Source organism: Pseudophryne corroboree, chromosome 2 (assembly GCF_028390025.1).
Source record: "Pseudophryne corroboree isolate aPseCor3 chromosome 2, aPseCor3.hap2, whole genome shotgun sequence".
In the NCBI taxonomy this organism is placed as follows: domain Eukaryota; kingdom Metazoa; phylum Chordata; class Amphibia; order Anura; family Myobatrachidae; genus Pseudophryne; species Pseudophryne corroboree.
In genome coordinates this window covers 877,990,027-877,997,819 of record NC_086445.1, presented here as the reverse complement: position 1 = coordinate 877,997,819, position 7,793 = coordinate 877,990,027, and positions in this window count along the sequence as shown.

Here is a 7,793-nt window from a genome sequence, read left to right as displayed (position 1 = left end):
AATTCCACCTCTGGCTTCAGAGGATATTGTGGGATTTTTGGAGCTATCCTACCATCTTTTACTTGCACAACTACAGGAGCTACATTTGCCATCAATCCAGTGTCTTGTCCATCTTTAGTCCAGAGGGATTCCAGTATCTGGGAGATCATTTCCTCTACCTTGGATGGACACCTGTCTATAACAGCAGAGTGTGACATCAACCTTTGTGGAGTGTCTAACATATCCTGCACTTCCTGAACGTGATTCTCGGGTATATCTAAGAAGACACCCTCAGGAGTACAATATATGACACACCTCATCTTACACAGTAAATCTCTCCCAAGTAGATTAGTCGGAGCCGATGCAGCTAGCAAAAAGGAGTGCTTGGTCTGCAAAGGCCCTATCGTAATCTCTGCTGGTTTACTTAAAGGGTAGTGTTGCACTACTCCTGTTACCCCCATTGCTGAAATTGTTTTACCCGTTGTTTTCATGCCTACTGTTGAATTTAATACTGACCTGGCCGCCCCTGTATCTACAAGGAAAGGTAGTGATCTACCAGCTACATCAACTGTAACCTCGGGTTCATTTCCAAGGCTAGCAATCAACTTCACTGGCTGCAAACTACAGGTGTGGCCTGACCCCTATTGTAAGTTGTGACCCTCCCGCAGCGCGCTGGCAGCTACAATATTTGAGGGGGGTAGCTGAGAATTTCCAGAGATTTGCCAGTTCCTCTTAGGTGGGTACCTCCTGGTTTCCCCTGCATGTGGCTCATAACTCCTCCTATGCGGTCCCTGATCCCAATTACGTGCGTCATACTGTATGTCATGTTCTGGTCTAGGGGGTCGATATACCTTATGTGGGTCTTTAAAATTACAGTTCCGTGCGTAATGTCCTTCCCTCTGACATTTAAAACATTTTACCACATATGACTTACCATCAGGGGTCTGGGGTTTAGGCTGATGTGGCTTCGTTGTCAGGGCTTTTATACTTACTGTCATCAGCTTATCCTCCTGTGACTCCCTGTGCCTAATGATGTTCCGATCATGCTCAATAGCGGACTCTCTTAATGCAGCCACCGAGATACCTCTCCAATTTGGTTGAGTGGTTTGTACCCTTGTTCTCAACGTTTCTTTTAAACCGTCCATTAATACGGACACCGCTACCTTTCTATGATGTACATTTTCCTTAATATCCGCGACCCCAGTGTATCTAGCCATTTCCTGCAGTGCTCGATGGAAATATTCAGAAGCCGTTTCACCTTCTTTTTGTCTAATGGAGATTTTATTCCATTTGTCAACAGTTGGGAAATATACTCCTAACTGCAGATTGATCTGTTTTACATTCTCCTGATTGTATTCATCAGTGAGAGGTACTTCTGCGTCTAATTTACAGTCGGCAATGAATTTCACAGGGTCAATATTGGAGGGCAAACATGCCCGTAGCACTGTCCGCCAATCTTTGTTTGTGGGTTCGGTGGCGTTACCTAGTTCTCTAATAAACCTCTGACATGCGGCTAGATCTTTTCTTGGATCGGGAAATTCAGACATAATTGTCCTCAATTCTGTCCGGGACCAGGGGCAATGCATTGCAATGTTCCTGACGGGAGTGATTCCCTGAGCGTCAGTCTTCCCATTGGGGACTGCGATCACCCTGACAGGATTTAGTTCAATTACATCGTTCTGGGTTTCTTCTACAATGTGAGGTGCAATTGTCTCTGCATAATGTACTGTACCGTACTTACCTGTGGACACGACCTCACCTGTCCCACCGCTAGGGGCCTTTGCTACTGCTCTTTACTGGTTGGGCCATGCCCACTTGTGTGTCTTGTATGGTGGCTGCTAGAGAGAGTGCCGATATCGTGCTGGGCTCATCTTCTTGGTCGCAGTCCTGAGGGAAGTTTAAGATGGGATACAACTTGCACGGATTAGCATTAACACATTTATTAAGTTCACTCTTATCATATATTAGTATGCCATTCTCTGTAGCCATTTTCTCTACTGTAATGTACGGTGGTGGTGGTGCTGTTGCTATCAGTTTCCTGCTAGGGTTGGAACCAGCTGTTAGAGCTAATCCCCTTTGCATATCACCCTCCTGTTGCCATAAATGTAAACAATCTGTTGTCTAATCCTTTGTTTTCTGGATTTTATTAGACATATCCTTCTCCTTAAATTTTGCAACACCTCAGTACTAAAACTGCCTACCTTAGGGAATGGTTCCCTATCTTCCGCAGTCATACGTTCCCATTCATTGCATAAAACCTCTGCGTGTGATCCATATTTCTCACACGTTATGTACCTCACCGACCCTTTGGGCCGCGGAATAGCAACCTGAACCCTGGTTGATCGTCCCTTACTTGAGCAACTGGCCCCCATTCTTTGCAGGTATTGCCTTCTCAGCTAATTCCTACAAAAACCAAATTACTCAGTAATAAGGCGACGGTGAAAGTTCTCAGAGCGCTCTCACCCACTCACGCCCACGTTGGCCAATACACCTAAGCACTGTCCTCAGCACCGGTCGTACCCTACCTAGGGCCCTATGTAACCTCTATTTACTGAGTGTGTGGGAGTGACTTACCCTTCCCAGTAAATATCGGTCGTTGGAGAAACTCCCTTAAAATAAAAAAACTGTTACACAAATCACGTTGCGTGTACAATTAGCGTCTATGATCCCGCGATTTTACGCAAATGGTGTAATGGGTATCAAGTTGAACTAACTATTGCACAAACTAACGCGCGGTACAATCGCACGGCGTATAAGTAACTGTTACTTATCCGCTGTACGACCAATGGCATCGTTTTTCAGGCTGCGAAACCTCAGCCGGAGCTTTTCAGAACAGGCCTATATGGGTACTACGCTAACCCCCGGGGCTGCGCTCTCACCGCTGACCTTTTAGGCCACGGTATTCAGAGCTTCGCTTGACTTAGTCAGCGGATTTCTGACTTCGCTGACCTCTTGGTCTGCTGTTATACTAATTGCTCCTTTGTACTCTAATCAATGTTAACGTGAGAAAGCCACTCCCACGCCACCAAGTGTCCACTCACCTGATGTGGTCACCTACGGGATCCCGAATTCTGGGTTCACAAAACCTTTATTGTTTGCACACTCACGCTCGTTCACTCATATACACTTTGGTTTTTCTGTACAGAAAATTAACTTTCATTCAGATAAAACAGCCTAGTCCCAGAGGTGACACAGTAAGAGAAGGTTCTTTTAAACTAAATATTGGAAACTGAACAAATTTGTGCTATTATCGCGTGGCTACCGTATCGCCTAAACTAAAACAATGCTATTGTGTGATCTGTATTTAGTGGGCGTACCTGTACGCACGTTGCGTAAACACGCCACGTGTGTAGGCCTTTACGTTGCGTACGCAGTCCCGAACGCTGTCCGAGACACGTGTACAAAGGCCGTACGTCCGCAGTACTACAAATCCCACACTTCTATAAATGTAAGCGATATTTAACTATAATCGCTCACTTAACGCTACACACAGTTTCCACTGTATCAACCTTTACAACTAGGCCAGGCTGTGTGTGCGTCTTACACTTACTCCCTTAAATATTAACTCTATATGTTAACTAAATAGCAACAAATTTTCCAGTACAGATCAAAATAAATCTAGTAATCAGTGATTATGGCAATGGTTTGAGCAGATATGCAAAGTACAAAATACAGGTGTGTGCGTGTGTTGCGTGCGCATTTGGCGCCAAAACAGAAATTTGCAGATTTTACAAAGAAAACTAGCTTTTGCGTTCTTACCTTACGGATCCCACCAGCATCCCTTCAAACCATGCAGGGCAGACGCTTATCTAATCAGCACTTATTATATCCCCTGACCAAGAGAAGGTTAACAGGGGATACTCCTCCGCCCTTTGCTGATAGATAAAGTCTGCGAAAACTCTGCTAGGCTGCGGGTATGAGAAGGAACCGGACGAGCGCCCAATTGATAATGTCGATATTATCTTAGACCGCAAAGCTATACCTTTAAATACACTATTACCGTGGAGCCGTTAATGGCTGCTAGACTAAATGCACGTGCTACGCACTTTGTACGCTATTTGCGTACATAGTCCTGCACGTGGTACGCACTTGGCGTACACACGCCGCGCTGAGTGTACGGAGTACACACAGCGAGCGCACACACAATTGATAACCTTTAAACCTTGTTAATGATACAATGTAATGATATGCTTACACTTTAAACCCTTAACAGTAAAGTACTGTAATGATGTTATACCTTTAAACCTTAAGTAGCGCTGGCGGTACAATGTACCCGCAGTGCGTACACCTTATCAATGCTTATACACCTTAAACAGATTAAACTACTTTAAAGCCCATGCAGGAAAGTGAAAACACAACACTGAATTGTAGTTGAAACCACCGGGTTCTAAGGCCACAGTGGATTGATTCCAAAAAGGTAAACAATACAATTTATACACTACAGGCTAACAAGTAAATCTAAACAGAATAATGGCTACAGAGAATGTACATACGTGAGAATATTCGCAAGCGCAACCCGGTTCCGGTCCTCCGCTCATCAGGTAGATAGCGTTCAGAGTCTTCTGACCGGCCAGGCAACAATGGTCCTTTTATACACAACATGCATACACAATACAATGGTCACTGTAATCTCATTGTTCATTGGACACAGAGATGTGTCTCTACATTACAGAAAAGGTCATAGGTGGATTTGAAAGGGTGGGCGATGTCTTTCCCCAACTGCTCTTGTGGGTGGTATCCTCTGGATTCCCGCCGCATATGTAATTTACAGTAAATACAGTTAATGTTCATAATCTACTTTTGTACATAACTATACGCAGGAACAAGCGATCTTTCTCTAACTAACACCGGAATGTTACCCACAAAATACCCTACAGCTGGATACTAGACATCACCTTCCAACCTTTATCTGACCCTTCCTATCATGCAAAGGCGAATCTCTCTGTCCAGGAACTGTTTAAACTAGTAATACTCGCTGACATGGTCTAGGGGAACTATATCTAAAATGTACGCTATATGGATTAAATATGTAAGGTTCTAATAACACGCTACACGCTCACAAACTCTACCGTAAATGCGCATACCACGAGCCAATGCGCATGGCCGTGAAAGCTCCGTTACGCAAAGTGCGGATATGCGCACGCACAGCAGAGCGAGTGCACGCGCAGCGGGCATGTGCATGGGGTTAGTACAAGGCATATGTATTACGATATTTTTCGACTTTGACAAAGATCAGGTCATTCAGGTGCAGTCGGACAATGTAATGACGGTGGCCTACATAAACCGACAGTTCGGAACGAAGAGCAGGGCTGCAATGTTGGAGGTAACAAGAATCCTCCTTTGGGCAGAAAGACATGCAGTGGCAGCAATCTTCATTCCGGGAGTGGACAAATGGGAAGCGGACTTCCTCAGCAGACACGATCTCCATCCAGGAGAGTGGGGCCTCCATCTGGAGGTGTTCACAGAGGTGACAAATCTTTGGGGCGTTCCTCAAATAGAGATGACGGCCTCCCGCCTCAACAAGAAGCTTCAGAGGTACAGTTCCGGGTTGCGAGACCCACAGGCAGTGGCGGTGGACACCCTGGTAACTCTGTGGGTGTTCAAGTCAGTGTACGTGCTCCCTCCACTTCCACGCATCCCAAGAATTCTAAAACTCATAAAGAAAACATGAGTTCAGGCGATCCTCATTGCTCTGGACTGGCCAAGAAGAGCATGGTACGCGCAGACCTGGCACTAGCTATTGGCAGACTAGGCAATTGCCTAGGTCATCTGCCTTCATCTAGGGGCCGGCTCAGCAACCACTTGTGGTCTGTGGGGCACCCGATGTTCAGCGGCGGCGGCTCTGCTCTTGCATGTCTGAGCAGAGCCGCCTGCTGTAGCGCCAGAGCGAGAGCAGAGTGTGTGCACTACGGATGCGGGTAGCTGCCACCGGAAGGTCCCCATCAACCACAGTAGTGTTATGGGCTCCCTGACCATCGGCCCAAGCCCCGGCATTGCTCACGGCCGCCCCCCCTCCTGAGATGAGCGGCCACACATCCCATCTGTGAGCTTCACGGCCGCGCTACCCGATGACCCTCCAAACTATAGGCTGCCATCCCGGAGCTGCCTGCTGAGACCATCCCGACCACAGGCTGCCAAACTGTAACTGCCTGCAGTAGCACCCCGCCAGTGTCCAGATTACACCCGTGCAAAAAGCTGGACACAGAGACGTGGGTTCTGGCAACAGTGCCTAGCAGTCATTTTCCTCCTCCAGGTGAGATGTGACCTGAGGGGGGAAAGCACCTGGAATAGGTCACAGCCACAATCTTGATATAAATATATCCTGCTGTCTGTAGTTTTCATCCTCTCTGCCACTTCCCCCATGCCACGGTTGCCAGCAGCGCTGCAGCATCACCTCCTCCATACCTCTCTCCTGTCCCTGACCCCTCTCTCATGTACCCATGGTCATGTCCCTGTTCTGTCCCTGTCACCACTCTCTCCTGTCCCCTCTGTTCTGTCTCGTCCTGTCCCGGTACTATAGCCTTGTCACTGTCCTGTCCCCTCAGTCCTATTACATCTGTACTGTCCACACTGTACTGTCCCATTCCCCACTGTCATATTCCTGTCCCCTCTGTCCCAGCACTATCACTCCTCTCTCCTGTCCCCTATGTCCTGTCCCTATCCACTTTAACCTTGCCCTGTCACCATATTGTGTTCCTGTCACTCCTCTCTCCTGTCCCCTCTGTTCTGTCCTGTCCCTGCCCCATCTGTCCTGGTCCTGACACCTGTGTTCTAGCCCTGTCCATGTCACCTCTATCCTGCCTTGCCTTTTGTTCTGCCATCACTGTCCCGTCCCTGTCACCTCTTTCCTGCCCTGTTGCCTCTGCCATGGTCCTGTCCCCTCTGTCCTGTCTGTGTCACCCCGCACTCCTGTCCCCCCCTGTCCTGGTCCTATGACCTCTGCCCTATCACTGTCCCGCTCCCTCAGTCCTATCACCTCTGTACTGTCCTCACTGTATTGACAAGTCCCCACTGTCGTATCCCTATCCCCTTTGTCTCAGCGCTATCACTTCTCTCTCCTGTCCTCTCTGCCCTGTCCCTATCCTCTCTGACCTTGCCCTGTCACCTATGTGGTGTTCCTGTCACTCCTATCTCCTGCCCCATCTGTCCTGGTCATGACACCTGTGTTCTAGCGCTGTTCATGTCATCTCTGTCCTGCTTTGCCTTTTGTTTTGCCATCACTGTCCTGTCCCTGTCACCTCTGTACTAGTCCTGTCCCCACTGTCACGTCCCTGTAACCTCTTTCTCCTGTCCCTTCTATTCTGTCCAGTCCTTTTTCCCTCTGTCCTAACCCTCTGCCTGTCACCCACTGTATTCCTTTTGCCCCTGCCTCCACAGTCACCCACTATCTTCCTCTCCCTGTCACCCACTATCGCCATCTCTCTGTCACCCACTGTCTCCCTCTCCATCACCCACTGTCTCCCTCTCCATCACCCACTATCTCCCTGTCACCCACTATCTCCCTCTCCCAGTCATCCACTATCTCCCTCAGACATAATTTTGCCTAGGGCATCAAATTGGCTAGGGCCGGCTCTGGGTACGCGGATCTTCTGGAGTTACTGCTGGAAGATCCGAGGCAGACTCTCTGCAACAAGGGCCGTTCGCTTATCAAGACTTACCACGGCTACGTTTGACGGCATGGAGGTTGAATGCCAGATCTTAGCTCAGAAGGGTATTCCGAATAAAGTTATTCCTTCCCTGTTACAGGCTAGGAAAGGAGTAACTTCTAAACATAGTCATGGAATTTGGAAAAAGTATGTGTCTTGGTGTGAATC